The following is a 22,166-nucleotide window of genomic DNA, read 5'->3' as shown; positions in this document are numbered from 1 at the left end:
AGCAACCTGTGCATTAAGCATCATTTTCAATTAATTTTAGCTAAGAAATGGGCTATTAATTTTAATATCTTACAATCACATTCATAATTAATTGAAGTTAATCACTTTAAAACTCACTTTAAAGGCTCTGCAAACCATAGCATGTTTTGATTTTTGCAAGGATTTCTCTTATTAAAAATATGAAACCCCATATCATCTTAACAGAGTCCCACAATACTGGAAATGTATGGATCTTTTTCTTTAATGACAGCTTAAAATGTGAGGCTCTATCATTCAAAAATAAAAAAGAAAATTATTTAACCCAATTCTTAATCATATAATGTTTTGCATGTAACTCAATATTTTAGCTGATTTTTAACTGTTCTTTATCTACTCTAAGAAGCTAAATTGCTTTCTTGAAAGGTAGAAGTAACAAAATTATTAAAATGTTATAAAGTTATCAAAGTCTTTATCTCTAGTATGTAAAAGAAAAGGAAGTGTTGACCATGCTTTGGTAAGCAGTGTAGCTGGTGAACCTAGAACATTCAGACCTTGCTGGGGGGCCTTGATTTAAAGCTACTAGGAACAAAAACTGACTCTTCTAGAATGGAATCAAATAAGAAATTTTAGAAAACTTCTGGAAGAAGACAACTTTTTGGAAAAGATGATGGAATTTAATTACTTTGGGGATTATTGTTATTGATTTTTATGTACTTTGGGTATTTTTCTGTAATTTCATATTGAATCCATCATAAAAGGCTATTTCAGGGATGCATTATCAACAGCTCTCAGAATCTTGTCAAATAAACTTTTTACTTAGAAAAGATTTCATTTCACTGAACGTTCATTCTCCCTGACATCCCTAGAGTCAGCCCCAAATCTCCATAGCCTGAGGTCTTAAAAGAATTACCTGTATTATAAATCATGACCAAGAGATGAAAGGATGCTTTCTAGTCACACAGAACTTTGTTGGAGAGCTTTGGCCAGCACAAAAATAATATGCCAATGTATGGGCGGAGAAATAATTAATAAAAGGCATGTCTCAGCAGTATTGTTGCAAAGCTAAATGTATCCTATAGCCCTAATTCTCCAGTATTGTCCTGTTTCAAACATTGTCCACATTTTCCTCTCCTAGGGGTCAGAGGATGAATGCTGATTCACTATGAGGAGAGTTCAGTGTCAAGGGCAAAGGACAAGTAGCACAGTAGGATCTGGGCAAGTTAGAGGCTGGGAATTCTGAGGGAAATAGGAGACCAAGTGCCAGTCCAAAAAGAAATCACTGACAAAGAATAATGGACACCTCTTCACCCCAGTAAATCCCCTGAGAGAGGGGCTTGCTGGAGTCCCCAAGCCAAGAGGCAACCCTCAGGGAGGAAACTATTTCTGGTTTTTGTTTTCCTTGTCTTATTAACAGTTTATTTTTCTTTTTATAGAGTAGCAAATGTTCATTGTAGAAAATTTGGTCATACCTACATAAGTGTATCCCTAACCAGTAAGATCAACTACTGACATTTTGTTATTTTTCCTCCCAGTGGTTTGCTACATGTCCATCCATATGTTTGCACACTGACAAAATCCCAACATCTAAGTGGTAATCCAACTTTATTCATTTAATGTATTATGTGCAAATATTTCTCCAGAGACACTTGTTTCTGACTTTCCCTGGTTCTGATAGGCAATCCCTCCTTACTGACACTCCACCCCCCATATATACATACACTTTTCTAAATTATCTGATTTTTTAAAAAATATATTTATTTATTTATTTTGGCTGTGCTGGGTATCAGTTGCAGCATGCGGGATCTTTAGTTGTGGCATGTGGGATTATCTGATTTGTTTTTTAAGAGAAAAGTTGAGTATTATTTTCACAGAACCAAAAACAGGAAGGAAAGGAAGGGGAAAGGAAAAGGTGAAAGAAAAGACAGGGGCTGGTCGGGGGGGAGAGAGAGAGAGAGAGAGAGAGAGGGAGAGACTGTGTTAGTTTTACTTTGGCCTAGGAAATGTTCTTTCTGCCATTTCAGGACACCTGCCCCCCCCATGCCCAACTCACCCCCTCCATCTCTTCTGTCAATATTTCTGAACACTTTCTTTGAGCCCCAAACACTGAACAGTACACAAGTGGAGGAAAGGGGGACCATTTATTGACCTAGTATTGTGCTATGAATAAATTTCTGTCAAAGTAACCAGTCAATTTGCTCCAAACCTCTTGAGGTGGGGCAATGATCAAGTGGTCCAATGAGCGCTTAATGAATGAGTGATGAATTGAGGTGAATGTTTTGAGTGGGGAGAGGGCAGGGAAAAGTGGAAGAAGCCTGAAGGCAACAGGAAGGCAGTAGACGCCTGCATGGAAGTGAAGCTAGTAGGGTCCCACTCAAGGGAGAGAGGTGTTGTAAAAGGGGGCCTTGGGATGAAAAAGACAAAATTTCAAAACCTCACCATCTGTTTTCATCAATCAATCAGAAATGAGCATACGCTGACATCCACTGAGGCATTTCCTGTCTGGCAGCTGTGGAAACAACTCCTCAGCTTCTGCTGCCTGGGAGGGTGTTCCGCATCCTGAAAGGGGTGATTTGGATGAAGCAGGAAGAGCTATGTTAGTGTAGATTGAACTGTATTCACATTGGTGAATAAGAATCCCCTAGACTAAGACAAGCCTTAGGCAAAATCATGAGGGAGGTTGGTTTTGAGGAGGTGGGGATAGGGGGAGAATCCAGGTCTCCAGAAAGCCCCTCAGAGACAGAAGCATTCAGAGAGCTTTCAAGGCCTTGTACCTGGCACAGGGCAAGCTCTCAGCACATGTTCTTTGAATGAGGAAACATGGAAAACGAACTTTAGGCTCCCTCCCAGCAGGGAAGTGAGAATTCATCAGCTGTCCCCAACTGGCATAAAAGAAGTTTGGCTGCTTGACTTCACATATGAAAACAGGGAGCTCAAGAATTTAAAAAAAACCCAAAAAATAGAGCACCGACCCTCATAACTGGGACTAGAAAATTCTCAGTATCTGTCCTGGGTCATGGATCATGCCCTGTTCCCAAGTTGAATGTTAGGACAACAAATAAGGCAATTCTATTAGTGTCCTGAGAGGGGTTATAGAGAAGTCTAGAAAGGTCGAAGAACACACTAGGCTGCCATGGCAAGCTGAATATTTTGTATCTTATCTTTCTGTAAGAGGCAGCCATAGAAGTTTTTAGGCAAGAAAATGACCTGATTAAAAATTAATGTGGTCATTTTGAGAAAGAAAGGAGGGTGAACTCCAGTTAAGGAGCTATGTTAATGAACAAAGATATTAAGTCTTTATGAGTAAAAGTCCATTAAAATGGACTTAGTTTAAAACCCAAGTATGATTCACAACTTAAGGAGTTTGAATTGAAACCTCTTCACTTTATGACTTTTCTTACTATAAATAGAACCCTCACCCTTGCTAATAGTAACCACCAATTCTCATATTTATGATTACAAATTACTTCCATTGAAAAAGGCCCCAACTACCCATGCTTTCAACACCAATGCTAATGTAAAATCAAGGATAAGGCAGTATAGCTGCACTTAAAGATCATCGAAGAATATAAAAATTTCTCCTTCTCAGAACTTATCATTGCAAGATGTCTGGGATCTTCATGCTCACTGAGTTAGAAATTAAACATTTTGAAGAGTAGACTTTTATTTTCAGTGGAACACATGGTTTCTGTGAGCAGCAAAGAAAGTATACACTGCTCTAGGGAGACATATGTGTAACACCATGTCTTCATTCTGAGATTCTTAGAGCTTTGATATTAATAGGTCTCAGCCAAAAGGATCAATTGTGATATAGCTTATGTATTTTTGGTTTATAATTGTATTTTTGGTTTATAATTGTTGAAAAACTGTACTGTTGGAGGTGGTTGAAACATTTATCTTCCATTTCCTCATGTTTCTATGGGTAAAAAGCATAGTCAGGTGTTGGAGTACATACTTTTCTCTTTACTCCCTTTGGGGTCTCTGATGGACAGGAAAACTGTATTCTTGTTCTAAGCCTGACACTTATTAAGTGCCAAAATCTGGGCAAGTTAAACTCTTTGGTCCAACATTCCAGTGTGTATCTTCTCTCTCAAGGTTAAAGAAGCAATTTCAAATTCTCTATTGGGTAATTAATCAATCTGTGAAGGAAAACCTTCTGGCACACTATACACTTAAACACTGTAAAATAGTATTGTTCGTGATTATATTCGGTAAACTTTGTGAAAGCACTGTTCTCAATTTTTTGTTGGCACTTGTCAACTTTCGTTTAAGTAATTAATGAGGAAGCCTATAGGAAGACAAAAGAGCTGATTTGACAAACACTTGAAGAATGGGGACTTATCTTGTCAGTAGGAAAAGAAGTTCTAAATTTCCTATTCACTGGTATATGGCCAGTGAATAGGATTAATTTCTCTAAAAGTAATAATGTATCACTTTCTGTTTTTTTAAAAATTATTTGATGGTTGCTAATCAAATATACTACAGCAAAAAGTTGCATTCTCCCATAGAAGCAGGAGAGTATAAGTAGATAATGCTCTTGCTAGCAAGATAATAGAAAATCAGGCAACCATTACCTTACCTTTTTCCACATTTTGAAGTAAATTATTCTTTCACACATCTAAAAGAAGGAAAGACAATGAAGCTGCAGATTGATTGCATTTGCAAAAGATTCCTTGGGACTTTCTTTTAGATATAATGACAGTTCAAGAAGCTTTCAATTCAGTTTGCAGATCTCAGGAAGAATTTCAGAAATTTTGTATTTTAGCTGATGAATTATAAGGTGAAACCTGGTTCTTAAATTTGTGGTTGCTTGTATATGTCAGTTTTGGAGAAAAACTCTGAAAATATGAAGGTGAACTTCCTAAATCTGTCATTTATAAGTAAGATCCATCCTGTTGCTAGGTCCAGAGTTACAGAGGAGAGAAAGGTCTCCAAGTTGTTATTGTCATTTTTTGAATGTTCATTATAAAAGTAACATAATGTCACCATAAAACAATTAAAAAAAACAAAATTGTATAAAATAAAAATTAGAAGAATCCTCTCACTGTTTAATTTTATTCCCCATTGGTAGCCTCTGCTAATATTTTAGTATATATTCTTCCATGCCTTACACACACACACACTTTTTAGCAAAGATGGGATCACACTATTCAAGATGTTCTACAACTTCTTTTCTCACTTAACAGTGTCTCTTTGACATCTACCCACATCACTGGTTATAGATCTTTTCTATTTAATGCTGCATGGTATTCCATTGTATGAACATCATAATTTTTGTTTGTTTGTTTGTTTGTTTGTTTTGCGGTACACGGGCTTCTCACTGTTGTGGCCTCTCCCGTTGCGGAGCACAGGCTCCGGACGCGCAGGCTCAGCGGCCATGGCTCACGGGCCCAGCCGCTCTGTGGCATGTGGGACCTTCCCGGACCGGGGCACGAACCCATGTCCCCTGCATCAGCAGGCGGACTCTCAACCACTGTACCACCAGGGAAGCCCCTGAACATCATAATTTAACTAGTGATGAGCACGGGGTGACTTCCAGTTTTCACTGAGAGACAGTTAATATAGTTCTTGAGAGCCCAGACTCTGGCATCAGGCTGCATGTGCTCATAAGCCCAGTTCCTCCACTTACTAACTTATTCAAATTACTTAACTTTCTAGTTCTCAGTTATTTCATCTGTAAAATGGGAAGAAATTAGCACTTACTCTAGAAAGTTGTTGTGAAGAGTTAATAAGTATAAAATGCTTAAATAGTGCCTTCCTCACTGTAAGTACTATGTGAAGGTTCACTATGGTATTTTTGTTGCTAGGGGCAGTACTGCAATCTATTGCTTTCATATATATCTGAATTTTAACTCTTGAACAGATCATATGTATTTAAGGACACAGAATTAGGTTGTGGTGAAAATAGCCAATAAACTCTTAGCCTTCATTTCTTATATAGCAGAAATATTATGAACAGAAAAGGCAATACATTGCTCTGTTCATGGAACACCAGTGCTAGAAACCATAAATAAAGACATTTATGTTCTGAATTTCTCCAATTTATCCCTATTTCCAAAGTCCTAGTTCAGTCCATCATCTTCCCTTACTTGGGCTGTTACAAAAATCTTCTAACATCTTTGCCTGCCTGCTTCTGGGTCCCCCATCCCTTCTAACCAAACTCTACCACTGCTGCCAAAGGGACATTTTAATGTTCCTTAATTTCTCGAGGTTAAAATGTAAACTCTTTAACCTGGAATGCAAGGCCCTTTGTGAGCTTGTCCCTGCCTATCTCTCCAAACTCCTTTTTACAGCTCTGGCTTACTTCCATACTCCAGCCACACTGGCTTTACCAACACACCTCTGAATGTACCACACTGTTTCATCCTCTGGAAATTGCATGCACAGTCCTCCTTCTTTGAGTTCTGTACCCCCTTTGTCAATCTTTTGAAGCCTCCTTGTCTTTTAAGGCCAAGATCTTGTATCTCCATGTCTTTGATATCTCCTTTGAACTATAGCTTCTGAAAGGATTTCTGATGACCTTAACTTTATATCACCATTTTCTACCCTAATTAGGCACTTTTCACACTGCAACTATATGCTTATGAAGTGCCAAACATACCAGGCCACAAATATGAAGAAAAGAGCTTGAGCTCTGATTTCTATAAGATCCTAACTGAATATAATGTCCAATACATTATGTGAATGCTTTCTGAATTAGTGAATGAACAATCTAAAACTGAAGCTCTACTTATTTTATCGGAAAGTTGTTTGCTTGGGTGTGGAGGCATGGTAAGGCTGGGGAAATGCATATGCTTCCAGGGATGTGCTGAAATTTCTCAATCGCCTGGGATTTTAAAACAGCCTTTCATTAGTCATGTTTTACAAGTGTTGAATAAGCACTGAATAGGAATAGGAAGACTTGGGTTCTGATCATGGTCGCACCACTCTCTGGTTATATGATCTGAGACAGGCACTTATCTTGTGTTCATAAATTTAAAAATGAGGGAGCTGAAAGGAATGACAGCTAAGGTATTTTAAAGGTTGCTTTCCAGCAACTTTAAAAACTGAATGTAGTGCCTAAAAGAAGATCTGACCTGCACAAGTTCATTACAGCTCATTACCTTATAGAACAGGTGCTTTCAGATCAGCAATGACACAGTGGGCAAAGATCCTAAGTGTCAAAACTCATCAAATGACTATTGTAATAGAGCAAATGATCAGGTTTGACATTTCTTTTGAAAAATGAATATTTCAACATTTCCTAATGTTCTAAAATAAATGTGGGAAAGGGTATTCCCAGGGCTTCTAAATAGCACACTTAAAGCTGCATTCTATTTTACCAACATCATGGTTTAATTAAGGTCTGTACATAAGTGTAAATGATTACTGTTTACAAAGTCAGCTGTGTGATGTACAGATTTCCGTTGGTAGTATAATTAAGACTTCCAGATATTTCTAAACATTTTTTATTTCAAAATGACAAGTCATCTTGTACTAAATTAATAAAAAAGATCTAATATAACTGTCAAGAAAGACATCTTTCTTTACTCCGGATCATAAATTATGGGTGGAATATTCATTACCTCAAAAGGGAAACCCTGAATTCATTTAGCAGTCACACCCCATTCCCTCTCCCACAGATCCTGGCAACCACTAAACTGCTTTCTATATCCAAGACTTTATCTTTTCTGGATATTTCATATAAAAGGAATCATATAACATGTGGAAAAATTAAATTATGGGTGGAGAAACACTAAACTGAAAGATTTGGTAGGTTTTAAATTTTTGTTTTATTGAATATTATTAATTTAATGTGTATGTGATGTGCTATTGATTTGATTGAGCAGGAACTGGTGATTAAACTTTTTTACAATAAGTTTTCGCCATGCCTGAGAATGTTATGTAAAGAGGGCCTCCATCCTGGTTAGAGGATGTAGCATTCACCCAATGGTTGAGAGACATGTTGAACATCTGCTATGTACCAGGCTACTATTTTATTATCATTGAATCATTAAAACAGCATCATAAGGACATACTATAATTATTGACACTTTATGAAGGAGAACGATGAAGCTCAGAATGGTCGGTACAAGTTGTTTCATTCAAAGGCTATGCTCTCCGGGTAACACCACACGACCATCACCAAATAAGATGTAGCTAAAAGGGCAACATTTGGGGTATGCCTCTGGAGGGGACTGAATTGAGGGGTGATAGAAGCAGAGAACTAGGGAAGTCACAAGGCAATGAGAATTGGGTCCTTGTGTAACACTTCTCGAACTTCAACAAGTAGACTAGTCCCTTGAGGATGTTGTTAATTGCAGAGTATCATTCAGTAGGTTTGGGCTGGGACTGAGATCCTGCTATTCTAACAACTCCTCAGCGATGCCAATGCTGCCAAACCTCAGACCACACCTTGAGTAGCCAGGTGCTGGTGCGCCTTGACCGGTTCAGTACCATGGACAGGAGAACAGGTGGGCCACCACTACCGTTTTCTCTGCCATTTCTCTCAAACCTCTAATATTATCTATGGGTAGATTCTTGTAACAAAACACACAGTCAGAAAGTTTTAAAGTACTTCTTGGATTGCTAGCAGCTATGTGGTGATCCTTCCCTTTATATAAGTAGGTACAAATCTGTCCAGAAGAAAGAACTGGGGCTTTAGAAGGGAGAGAGAGTGCCCGCGTCTGCATTTTAAAAGTATATGCCACTAGTGCTACTCAGGTGGAAAGAATCTAATCAGGTTTATTATCAAATAGGGAATTCATAAAATACTTAATATTATCAGCCTCAACATTATAAAATATCTATTTGAGATATCTAAGTTGCACATGGGATGAACAGAGACTAACAACATCTTTCTGCTGCTAAATCTACTCAACTATTAGCCCGTTGGACATAATGAGAGAGAAAAATTTTAAATATGACAAAATGCTACTCAAAATAACAGTGAAATTAAAATGATTTAAATTTTTATTTTAAATGTATTTCTGCTACCTTTTACTTTCTTCTGGATTCTTTCCACCTAATTCCATATTTTAAGGATGAACTCAGACAGATAATTTTCTTTGACTTTGTCCTTCTTTACCCCTTGCTTTGAAACAGCAACTCTGGGTGCTGGCAAAGCTTCCTCAGGGGCTTTATGACTATCAATCTATTTCACAGCCGGAACAAAGTAATTCAGATAAGAGTCTGGCAAAAAATTCCATTTGTTTGCCATTAAAGATATTTTTATTTTCTGGTTGAGGAATTTTTTTCTTAGGTCTGGAGATGCTATGGGCTACATTTATGGCAAAAGCAAATGACTACCATCCCACATAAACCTTCTAATAAGCCTTCCCTTAACCTTGTTACACGATCTACTCATGAATACTTGTTCTTTTTCATTTTAATATATGTTTTCAAAATGAATTCATTCAACATGTTTTGCCATCCATCGGGCTTATATTTGTAGTGTACCAAGAATGAAAATGTTGTCTTCCCTGGTGGCACAGTGGTTGAGAATCTGCCTGCTAATGCAGGGGACACGGGTTCGAGCCCTGGTCTGGGAGGATACCACATGCCACGGAGCAACTAGGCCCGTGAGCCACAACTACTGAGCCTGCGAGTCTGGAGCCTGCGCTCTGCAACAAGAGAGGCCAGGATAGTGAGAGGCCCACGTACCGCGATGAAGAGTGACCCCTGCTTGCCACAACTAGAGAAAGCCCTCACATAGAAGTGAAGACACAACACAGCCAAAAATAAATAAATAAAATTAAAAAAAGAAAGAATGAAAAGATTGAACTTCACATTTCAACATTTTTTCTCAAGTCAATTCTTGATTCCAGAGGAAGAGTCTTCTTTTTTACTATGTTAATAGAATTAAAACAAGTTTGTGGTGTGTGTGTAACTAAATATGTGTTGAGGAACTGTGTCACAGGTAAAAAGAGTCTTACATCTATTATTTCATTTAATCTGTGCAAAAATACTTTGAAATAGGTTTGTTCCTACTTAAGGGATGGGAGAAATGAAGTTTCAAGTCCCTCTGTTAGTATGTAGTTGAGCTTGAATTATAGGGAATGTTCTGTTCCCACTATGCACTCTTGTAAGATGGGTTTGTTCTAGTGGAAATTTACACATCACAGAAGGACACTGTAAAAAATATTATATGTGAAGTGCAGTGTAGCTTGATGGTGAGAGCTTCCATCCATTACCTCAAAAGAAGATATGGAGCTAAATTCAAAATCCATTACTGGCATGGTATTTTTGCTGCGCTTTTCCCAGATGGAGGGATACTGGCCATTAGCAGAGATTAAATAATTTACCTGAGTTTGAGCACTCAATGCCAGGGAAGAATTTATAAATAATATCTTGGGAGTTGCTTGGTCTACTGAATTGCAGACAATCCTCTATTTATAGAATATTTTACCCCGTTTTTTCTGAGACTAATAGTAATTATTATTTTTTTTTACATATTTATTGGAGTATAATTGCTTTACAGTGGTGTGTTAATTTCTGCTTTATAACAAAGTGAATCAGTTATACATATGTTCCCATATGTCTTCCCTCTTGTGTCTCCCTCCCTCTCACCCTCCCTATCCCACCCCTCTAGGTGGTCACAAAGCACCAAGCTGATCTCCCTGTGTTATGCGGCTGCTTCCCACTAGCTATCTATTTTACGTTTGGAAGTGTATAGATGTCCATGCCAGTCTCTTGCTTTGTCACAGCTTACCCTTCCCCCTCCCCATATCCTCAAGCCCATTCTCTAGTAGGTCTGTGTCTTTATTCCTGTCTTACCCCTAGGTTCTTCATGACATTTTTTCCCTTAAATTCCATATATATGTGTTAGCATACGGTATTTGTCTTTCTCTTTCTGACTTACTTCACTCTGTATGACAGACTCTAGGTCCATCCACCTCATTGCAAATAGCTCAATTTCATTTCTTTTTATGGCTGACTAATATTCCACTGTATATATGTGCCACATCTTCTTTATCCATTCATCTGATGATGGACACTTAGGTTGTTTCCATCTCTGGGCTATTGTAAATAGAGCTGCAATGAACATTTTGGTAATAATAGTAATTATTTTTAACAGAAATGTAAATAATTCCCCTTTGGTGATCATATGTAGTCCATTTTTCTGCTTTTTTTTGAAATCTAAGTTCAGAAATGAATCATCAATATTTGTGGCCAAAAGAATGTACTTATTCCTTATTTCATGGCCTTCATCTTTGAGAGAGGCTCAGTCATTCACTGTGTAACATGGCTAGATGACCATTTTAAATGTGTCACTACTTGTCTTAGGATGTCATGTTTAATGGTCCTGATGGACACCACGAGCCCATTCTTCATTTCCTAGGAAGCTACTGAACATAATCAGGAGATATCCTCTCTCAGGAGCTTTACAGAGAAATGTGGTTTCAAGATATTTCATCATAAAATGTAGAGGCTACAACTAGAAGGAAGGCACCATGGAATCAAATCACACTCCTTTAATGGGATGCCTGGGCAAATGTGTAAGAACACCTAAGTGAGTTGAGCAGTTGGCTGTGGGCTAAAGATTATAGAAACAGGTGGGGCAAAAATAAAACCACAGATGGTTTACTGAGGTGACTCATTTCTCCACCCCCTTCCAACTACCAACCCCTTTAGTTTTTAGTTTTGTTTTTAACATTTCGATTGTGAAATTTTTACTAAAAGTGTCAAATCTCCAAGTTCTTCTAGTCGAGACAGGAAGATTGTACCAAAGAAATCCATTTCTACAGCAGTCTCTCTTCACTGCCCTATCTGATTTCCAAGATTTTTTTTAATGTTAAAGTTTTGCATGGAATTCTATTCTCTCTCTCTCTCTCCCTCTCGCATACATTTTCCACATCCAGAAACAAACCCTTCTTGAAAATGAGATCAGCAGATTGCACATTGAAAGACACATACACTGCACCAGAATGCCATACTTGCCCTCTAGTTACCAGCTCAAATGCATTCAGGAGACACATAGGTACAACCCACTCCCTGCGCTGGGGGATTGTATGCTCTGTACCTGCCAGGGTTGTGGTTGGAATATCTGGTAATCCAGAGTTTTACATAAAACTTTATTTACTGAATTGACCGGCATATATACAACCATCAGTTCTGTCTCTGCGGAATAGGAGGTAACTATCATAACATTTTACTCTATGAATAGGGCACAGTCCCCACTCACAGGATGTTTGGGGACAAGGAGGATTACCTACACCCCTCCTTGGCTGTGATGTTTGGAGTTGAACCTAAGCACCGCTCATCGAAGCCCTCAGCGATCCTGTTCGCTTTCGTCCTCCCTGCCCATGACCCTCGTCCCCGAGCTGCTCTCCCGAAGCCCCTTTCCGGGCTAGATCTGGTGGGCGCTCCAGAGCGGTGTAGATAGCGGACGTTCGCGGTGTCCGCTCCGCGCGGGGCTTGGCTCCGCTTGCGCAGCGCCCGCGCAGCCCGCCAGGGGGACCCCGACCCGCCCAGGCGGCGTCTGATAAGAAAGAGTCCGAGGGGCGTGGAGCCAGGGTCCTGCAGCGCCTGCTCCAGGAAAACCGGGAATCAGCCGGGTCTTCTCCACTCCTCCGGGGGCTGGCGGGACACCGGCTCCGAGACCTGGGGTTCCAGCGAGAGGCTCGCCCCAAGGGTGGGAGTGTCCGTTTCCACCCTCTGGCCTTCCAGCCCGGAGAAGAGCTCCTGGAAGCGGGTATTTTGTTCTCAAAGATAGGTTTTTGTCTGCGGTGATTCCCTGTTCTGGAAGGGCAACTTTGCGGCCGCGGCACGGGTCTTGGGGGCTGGGGGTCCTGGAGGGAGAGGATTGGATTTTGTCTGCATCCTCGAGGAGGAGGCTGGCGGCGAGATTGGGGGTGGCCGGGCCGGGGGAGTTCCCACGGGTCGTGGACGGCGGGAGCTTGGCGTGCATCAGGTCGCGATCGCGTGGCCACGCTCCTGGTAGCCCGCCCGGGCCCCTGCACCCCGTCCGCAGCCTCCTCTTCGGCGCCTGGGGCGTGAGGTTCAGTGGGCATCTTTCAGGAGCCGAGCAGAAAACTTTTCCCTTCCCAGCCCCCGGTCCCTTTTGTCTTTCTTGCGCGGCGGCGGCGACGACTGAGCAGCGATTCCCTGTCCCCTGCCCGGCGCACCGCGCCGGGTGACCTCCGAGGGCGGGAGCGCTCGGACTCCGTGCGCCCTACGGCTGCGTCCGGCGTCCCGGCGACCCACGGCGGGCACAGACAGCGACGCGCCCCCCGCCCAGAGGCCGCCGCCGCCACTCCCCTCCGCCGGCCCGCACACCTCGCCGCCCGCCCCCTCGCCTGACTCATCCGCCTGCCTTGGCAGCGCCGCGCCCGCTGCCCGAGCCCCGCCGGGATGGGGAGCGAGACCGCGGCTGCCCGCGGCTGCCGAGCTTCCTGCTGACGCCCCCGACCCCGCCGCCTCCTTCGCTCGGCTCTGGAGGCGCCCGACATCGCACCAGCTCCGGGAGTGACAGCCGCGACAGGCGACCGGACCCCCGAGGCCCCGAGCTCAGGACAGGTGAGGGGGAAGGAAAGGGTGCTGCCGGCGGTGGGGAGGTGGGTGGGCAGTCAGTGCAGCTGAGACGGGGCGCTGCTTTATTCCTCCTCCCCCGCCCCGCTTGGGACCCCGGAGTTAGGGTAAACACTGTCTCCTGAAGTTTGCGAAATAAACCAAGCCCGCCGTCAGTTCCGGACTCCCCAGTCCTCAGAGCGCAAGAGGAGCCGTGCGGGGCAGCCTCCCAGAACCCGGAGCCTTGGAGCGCCTGGCTGGGTTTCTCCAAGCTACACCCTCCTTTGTCTCCGTTCCAGAGACTCAGCATTCTCTGTAAAGATGTCCACAGCATAATTTATAGTAGTCCTTGGCGAGAGCAAAGTGTGGTCAGGGTTTCCTAAAGCAATATCTGTATGTGGTAGTATCTTTGTAGGCGAAATGGAGACGCGAAGCAATTGTTTGCCAAGTTCAGCACTATTCTTCTCCCAATGGAGTCTGTCCTTAAGAGAAAGGGCTGAGGGTTTGAAAGATTTTCTCCATTAATCATTCTTTTGCTATAATTAATTGCCCAAGCCAGCATTTCACATTTTGTAGGTACAAGCTCTCTGTGTGTATTTACTGCCGCTAGATTTCGACTGAGAAGTATGTGTATGTGTGTGTGAGGTGATATTTGTAATAAGAACAGTTCACTATTTCAGTACCAGTTTCAGACATTGGTAATGCCAGATAGTCAGATGCTTCACATTTATGTAATTTACTCATTGAAGTCAGACCAAGTACACCTTAGTCTGGTGTTGGACTAAGTATGTTGGGCTAAAGTGTCTCTTACCCGGATTTTTCTTCTAAAGACCTTCAGAAGTACTTGTGGACAACTGTATATACAGAAAACATTTCAAGAATCAACAACTATTCTTATTTGTCAGTAAGAATATTGAACTCTTAGGTTTTGCTGTCAAACCGAGTTCTGAGATACACTTTCTGTAGTGCTTTATGAATAAATTATTACCAGCTCCTATGAAAGCTATTTACTCTGCTGGTTTGTCATGTCTTGCATTATGGAAACACTTATAAAATGACCTTCAAGTTTGTTATTTGGCTACTGATACTAGAATATATTACCATTTTGGAAAAAGTAGGCTAAATTTCAAAACTTCTCAAATCTCACTTTATTTTTCCACTACTTTTTCCCCATACAGAAGCATCTGCTTTAGTTTCATGCTTTTCAAACAGCTTAAGAGAAGAACAGGCATTCTTCTTAACAGAAAGTAATGCTGCTATTAAGTAGAAACTATGGTTAAATGCTTTAGTAAAGTAATGTTACAAGATATTTTTTACTCAAAATATATATACTGAAGGGTTAGAATGATTTTCTCTAATGAAGTCCTACTACAGAGCTCATAATTGTGAGATGATTTAGGTATAATTTGTAACCCTGGTTATAATTAGCTTTGTATCCTAGGCTGGGGAATCTTTCAGTGAAAGAGACTTGTGTGGGGAGCTTCTGTATGCAATTTCCAGGCAGCTGGCACATAGAGGTTTACCTGCTGCTTCTGAGGCAGGTCCAGAGAAACACATGAAGTATTCCAAAGGCACCCATAAGCAGAATGGATTCTTCAGGAAAGATCATTGTAAAGAATGGGCTTCCCTGGTGGTGCAGTGGTTGAGAGTCTGCCTGCCAATGCAGGGGACACGTGTTCGTGCCCCGGTCCGGGAGGATCCCACATGCCGCAGAGTGGCTGGGCCCGTGAGCCATGGCCGCTGAGCCTGCGCGTCCGGAGCCTGTGCTCTGCAACGGGAGAGGCCACAACAGTGAGAGGCCCGCATACCGCAAAAAAAAAAAAAAAAAAAGAACGAAGCCTGCACTTGTATTCCAACTTGGAGGAATTATTAGTGAAGCTTTTGAATCTTCCCAGAGTTAGATCCCTATACTTGGACTTCTGTAGTTCCAGAATTTTGACAACAGCTCATTGGACAGAGAAAGATAACTACTGACATACAGGGGGAGTGGATTTGAACGGTTTGTTTAAATTCTCTTATTTCCATGATAATTCTTAGCATAAAGGAAAAGAAATTCATTTTAATTTAGGAAAATAGATAAGAACAAAAATAAAAGCAGATGTCACTTTTTACATTTCTTAAAATCAGTAGAAGATAAAATAGTCTTCATGGTAATGCATATTACTTATCAATAGAATGTACAGTCTAAAAGAGGAGGCAGTTTTAAAATAAATTTCATTTAGTTTTGCTCTCCCTAAATGGGAGACTGCATGGGGAGTTCGGTCAAGCAGAACACATTCGCAAAAAGAACTTGTGTAGAGATGGAAAAAACAAATCTGCAGTGAGATGGACCCCTCATTTTATGACGGAAGATATGATTTGCAGTTTTATCAAGTGTATTCATTTCAGGACTTAAGATATGTTTTGTCTGCTAAGGTCTGATATGTGCCCAAGCATTCAGAAAACATGGGTGAACCCTTGTTATGGTGCCAGGCTTGCTGAAGGACAGCAAAGTAGCCTCTCCTATGGGAGCTTACAGGCTGGCGGGGAGGGGACTGGAGAATGTGCCATAGATCGCTGAGCACCTGTCCTTGAGCATCAGGGGACTGGTTCACACTGGGGAGAAGGATGGTGGATTTCCAAGGACACTGGATGGGGAGTTGGAAAACCCAAGTTGTTGTCCTGGCTGAGACACTAATGATGTGGCCCTGGGTATGCTTCTAGGCTTTTCCGAGCCTCTCTGCTTTCATCGACAGACCAAGGACTTTGGACTGTGATCTTTTCATCCTCTTTTTAAAATGCTGCTTGATGAGGAGAAATCAGGATGAGGTGTGGCTGGTGGTGGGGTGGGTGAGTAGAGTTTGGGTTGGGGGAAGACTGGCTGGAGAAGACAGGCTGTGCTGGACACAGGGAAAGAATAATGACCATGATAATCGAAGGTCAAGGAGATCCGACCTGGGGCATCTGGCCCATCGTTGATTATATGAGTTTAAAATACATAACAAAGTAATAAATAGCAACATTCACTTAGTACTTGATGGTTTTCGATGAATTTTCACACATAATGCCAATCGATTTTCATTACAACCACAAGAGTTTATTCAAGCAGAAAGGTGATGAAACCAGGACTAATTTCTCAAAGCACGTTTGCACCAGTACACTCCATTGCCTTTCTGTAGAAACAGGAAAAGCTAGAACATACTTTAGAAACCTTGTATAAACGGGAGAGAGATATAAGGGTGGCATCAGATTTTAGTGGAGTTTCAAATCTCTGAGTAAAAATTTAGGTTACATTCTAGAAGATAAGAATCTCCAATTGTGAGACCAAGACCTGACACATCTGGAATTCTGATTGTTAATCTTCAGTTTGATTACTCCTGTCCTGGGCTTCCTCCTGATCTCATCTCCCTCCCCATCCCCAGCAGGAGTTCTGGTGATTTGATTATTACAGTCATTGATAAGACTTTTCCAAGACTTTTGAGTACAGTTGGGAAAAGGAAATTCTCATATAAAGGTGGGGATTCTTGGACCATTGTACTGTTAATTAATGGGATATGTTCCAATAGCAAATTGTGCTTTGGAAACCGTCAGCAGAGGTGAAATTACACAAAATTCATGGGAATGTGAGCAAAGTGTGACGATGTGGATCTGTGCATTCCTTCCTACAGTGTCCTTGTCACTCTGCTCCAAGCACTAAAGGGATGTCAAGTGCACTACAGTGCACGAAAGGGGGTCAAGTCCCCTCCCCCTCCCCCTGTGTTCCTGTGGAAGGGAGCTGATCAGGATTCATCTGGTTATACACTCTAGGGACCTACATTTAACTGCGTTAGGTGGAAAAAGTAGATTTATAGGCTCATGTGACTGGACAGTCCAAACGTGGACTTTGCTCCAGTCGTGGCTGGAACCCAGAGCCTCACATGACTTTGTTGAGGTTCTTTCTGTCTCTCCCCATTTATCAGCTTCTCTTCTTTCTGAATCAGCTTCATTCTGAGGCCTCTTTCTACGTGCTAAGAAAGCTGACCGTTGGTAATTCCAAACCTGCATCCTTGGGCTTTTGATCCATAGGAAAGAGAGGTCTTCTCTCTTCCAGGTCCCATTTATAGAAATCTGCTGAAAGGGCTATGGTTGGCCCTGCTATGGAGGTCATTGAATCAGTCTCTGTGTCCAGCACAGAGTGCTACTGTGATAGTCTTGGACTGGATCATGTGCCCAACCCTGTATATATGTGATGCTAGTGGTGGGATGGGGAGAAGGAGACTGGTAGAGGCACCGTGATTGACATGATCTTCTGTTAAGATCATATAGATCTCCCAAGGCAATGAGGCTGCCAATCAAAAGCAACATGTCTATTATTGCAGAGAATTGCCCCCTCCATTTTGAGACAGCCACTTGCACAACGATGTGAAGTTTGCACATGGAAACAACTCAGGTGACCATGGCCATGCAAATTCCAGAAGTGGAACCTTCCTCCCAGCCAAGGCAAAGCTAGGTGATGAAATAATTCCCTCCATGTCTAGACTTTGCCAAGAGGACCCAGAATATTATTGAACGAGGAGCCCACCATTTATCCATGTCCATGTGCTTTTAGCAAGTACCCCTGTGCCTTATTTCCAGCCTAGGGATTTTATTTCCAGAAGCCCTGGTCTTCTAGGGATCATTTGATTAGAGACCCCTACTTTGGGCATTATGAGATTAGAGACCCAGGGACACAGTGACAGTTTGAACAAGGAAGTAAAGTGATGAACACAGAACTATTGTTTATACAAGTTTATTGAGTTTGTGGGAAATGGGCAGGGGGATGCAGCAGGCACAGATTAGGGTTACCACTTAGGACGCCTAAGGTAATAGGTCCCAAATTAGAATACTGGCATGTGTGAGCAACATTATTAAGGTCTGGTGAGGATGAAGGAGCACCTGTGTTGACAAAAACATTGGTTGGATGAAACAGATCAAGGGGCACCAAACCAGGAAGGTAGGCTGGGCCAGTAGGTGAAGTGGCTGTGTGTTGTAGGTAGGTTCATAGCAACTGGACTGTATCGAAAGGAGGCCTGTGGCCACCACGTGTCCTAGGGGCAAAACCTTTATATGTGTAGCACTGACATTTATTAAAGACCTACCTAGTATGCCAAGTCCCATGTTAAATGCTTTACATTCATTATGTTATTGAAATCTCATAAAAGCCCTCTACTGTGAGAAAGCGGAAAGTTAGGGAGGTAAATAAGTTGCTCAAGGTTATGTGGTCATTAAGTGGTAGACCTGGGATTCAAACCCTGGCAGTCTGAAACAAAAGCCTGTGTTTAAACTATGCAACACCACCTCTCAAGGTCAAGGTCAGAATCTAGTGTATCAGGCCAAATTGAAGGATGGGCCCCATATTGGGCCTCCCAGTAGGCAACCAGAGTGCCAGAAGTCCAGGTCAGACAGAGGGGATGGAATAGAGGCTATCAGGTGAAGATGTAGAGCGCTCGTGCTCAGCGGCAAACTGGACAAGAGAGACACAGTGAGAATAGAACGGGCGTAGGTTCCTGGTTTGGGGTTTGGGCACAGGGAGGAGAGTGAGTGGGAACAGCACCAGGAAGTTGAATAGGTGGGCAGATCAGTAGAACTAGAGCTTGACTGTTGATCTGAGAACAGGAAGTCTGCCATCTGCCCTGCTTTAAATATCCTTCGTGGTGTAAGCCAATAAGAATACGGCATGGGCGACTCCTTAGCGGGAGATAGAGTTCTATTAGTTGTCAGGCACTATTAAGGGGGAAAATGAGCTAACATTTGTAGAGCATCTGCCATGTGCCTTAGATACATAATCTCACCGAGTCTTCATGAGACTCCTGGGAGGAGATATAGTTCGGCTTTGATTTTTTTTTTTTTTTTTTTTTTTGAGCAAGGAAATGAAGGCTTAGAGAAGTTCAATTACTTGCATGAGTTCCTGGAGCCAGACTGGAAAATGAAGGAGCTGTCACGGAAACCAGGATATATCTGTATCTCCACCTCATCCTGGATCTTCAGGGAGTCATCCTGGTCCAGGCAGGGCAAGGTCAATTTCAAGTCTGGGCCATAGACATGGGGACGTCAGCAGGGGTGTATGGTTGGGAAGGGAGATCGTGAGTGAACGTTTAGACAGCTTAATGTGAGCTGAGAGCAGGTCACCGGAACGGCGTTGTCCAGCAGGACTATATCCGGCTTTGGCAGAAAACTTAATAACCTAGTAGGTTTTTCCCCCTCAGTGCAGGATCGCTATCATCATGCAGGATAGATACGTCAGCAAGTCAGATGTTTGGAGGACTTAATTTTAGTCACTGACTTCAGTTGAAGAGAAGGGACCTCTGCCAGCCTCCATGGCCTGAATTTACCTTTATACACAAAGGTACTTTTCCCAGAAATATGATAAATAAGAAGTAGATACATATATGGAGAGAGTTGGAGAGAGAGGAAAAGCATTAGCACATACTGAATGTAACAGGTATGTGGAATACACTCCAGCTATAAAGGTCTATACGTGAAGATGCTCTAAATGAAACTATTTACTGATGAAATATGAGTGATATATGATTCCCCAACAAATGCAAGGTCAAATGGGTCTCTGTGTAAATTTATGACTGGATGTAGATGTTCACTGTGTGCAATGAACTGTGTGTACATATGATAAGAAGAAGGGGAATGAAAAGGTAAGTGAAAAGAAATATTTGAAACATAGTTTTGAGAATTCATAGCCTATTTGGGGAGGGAAGGCAACCATGCATAAACTTTTAAAGCAGCACGATGGAATAATATGATTTCAGAGTTGGCAGGATCTTTCAGAGAGCCATCAGGATCACAGTGTTAGCCAGTATTATGAAATACAGACTTAATAGTAGCAGATGAACATAGATGTTATGGAAACTAAAAGGAGTGGAACCATCTGAAACCTGGAAGGCTGATCAGGGGAAGCTTCTAGGAGTTCTGATAAGTATATATGGGCAGAAAGAAGAGACAAGCGTATTCCAGGTAGGATGACTAAACTTCTCAATGAGCCAGAGACCACTGGGAAATGACTTGTAGTTGAACAGGTTGGGTTTGCTACTTGTTACAGTGAGGGAAAAGGTACACCACAGGAAAACATGGGGTGTCGCATTAAAAAGGTGTTAGAAATGTGTGATTATAGGATTTGGTCTTGTAAGTGATTTGGGAGAGGCTTTAAAGAAGCAGGACTGGGCTTCCCTGGTGGCGCAGTGGTTGAGAGTCCGCCTGCCGATGCAGGGGACACGGGTTCGCGCCCTGGTCCGGGAAGATCCAACATGCCACGGAGCGGCTGAGCCCGTGAGCCATGGCCACTGAGCCTGCGCGTCCGGAGCCTGTGCTCTGCAACGGGAGAGGCCACAACAGTGAGAGGGCCGCGTACCAAAAAAAAAAAAAAAAAAAAAAAAAAAGAAGCAGGACTTTTCTCTGCATTGAAGCAGGGATAATGCTATGAGTTTGTATCTTAATTAAGTCTTATCCAGAAGGAGCAAGACTAGAGAGGCTGACATTATAATTGGCAAAGATGCAGCAAATACTCATTAGCCAGATTAGGGGAATATGGGTCATTTGGGGGGTTGGATGATATTTGTGTTTTTGTTTGTGTTCAGATAGGATTAAACAGTGGTCTTCTTTCTGTCCTGATTCACCACGGTCACAGAGTGGCCTTGTCTGGTGCGGATGCTCTGTGAAATCATTTCCATACAACAGGAGGACCTCAGGGCCAGCTTCCGGATATCAGGTCTACTGTGCCCTTTCATAAACTGCAAATGATATTCCAAAGTGTACCTGATTTCATGCACCAACCGAGATTCCCATTACAATATGATCCTGTTCATGAATTCTTCTCTTGGAGTTATTGAGGTGATTTTCTTCCTATTTTGTAAAATTTTATTTAATAGCATTTATTAAGTTCCCACTGTTTACCAGGTACCCTGTTAGATTCTGGGGAGGTCAGGATGACAAGGATCTCAAGAATCTCATAATCTAATGAGAGAACTGCATGCAAGTCAGTGACTATGATGCCTTGAAATAAAGCTGGTAGAGATATGAGAATAGGTAAAGAAGAATAGGGGCTCCTGGGATGAAAGTGATGCTGGAAAGAGTAGGCTCTTTTACAAACAGTGAGCTAATCACAGAGGTGCTGATAGGTTGGCAGCTGCTAAGGTATGTTTGCAGTTTTGAGAATCAGCATCTTTGGGCTGAAATGCAGTATGAATCCAAAGATTCTCAGTCCTCTCTCTAAGCTGATCTTGGTATAGAAGAGGCATGCATTTTTGGCTCACTTGGCAAAGCACGTATCAGATCAGCTCAGTGCAAGTATGAGAACATACATGTGCAAGTGTTTGTGATACAGTAGACAGCATTTCTGAAGGGGTGTTATTATTTCTAATAAAAGCAATACATGCTTCTAATGAAAACTTTGGAAAAGACAGTAACTATAAAAAAAATCAAGGAGAAAATTTGCCTATAATCCCATGACCCAAAAGCACCCATAACAGTCTGGCATTTTTCTTCCCCTTTATATCTAATGAAGTTTTTCCATAGTTAATAACATATTACAATGTGCTCTATTCGCTTAACCTTGTGTCCTAAATATTTTCCAGCTTCTCGGCAAGCTTTATTAATGTTGTATAATATTTGATTGTATGATTTACCATAATTTATTAACTATTCCCTTAAGATTGGACCGTTAGGCTGTTTCCAAATAACTGGTCTTATAACTGGCA

At 41.9% G+C, this 22,166-nt stretch overlaps 1 protein-coding gene across 2 annotated transcripts in view; it reads left to right on the top strand.

Annotated features, from left to right (window-relative positions):
• The first annotated feature begins 12,426 nt into the window (after nucleotides 1-12,426).
• Nucleotides 12,427-22,166, top strand: part of TMEM200A (transmembrane protein 200A) — a 72,356-nt gene continuing 62,616 nt past the window's right edge. Inside the window, exon 1 of one of the 2 annotated variants that reach the window (XM_082633274.1) lies at nucleotides 12,427-12,649. The gene's annotated coding sequence lies outside the window, so the exon portion shown is untranslated. Of the gene's footprint in view, nucleotides 12,650-12,955; nucleotides 13,474-22,166 lie in introns of those variants that run through there. The other variant, XM_082633273.1, reaches the window with a different exon arrangement.

Source organism: Mesoplodon mirus (assembly GCF_964341445.2).
Source record: "Mesoplodon mirus genome assembly, chromosome: 10".
In the NCBI taxonomy this organism is placed as follows: domain Eukaryota; kingdom Metazoa; phylum Chordata; class Mammalia; order Artiodactyla; family Ziphiidae; genus Mesoplodon; species Mesoplodon mirus.
The sequence above is the reverse complement of the archived record's forward strand: the minus strand, read 5'-3'. Positions and strand labels throughout refer to the sequence as shown.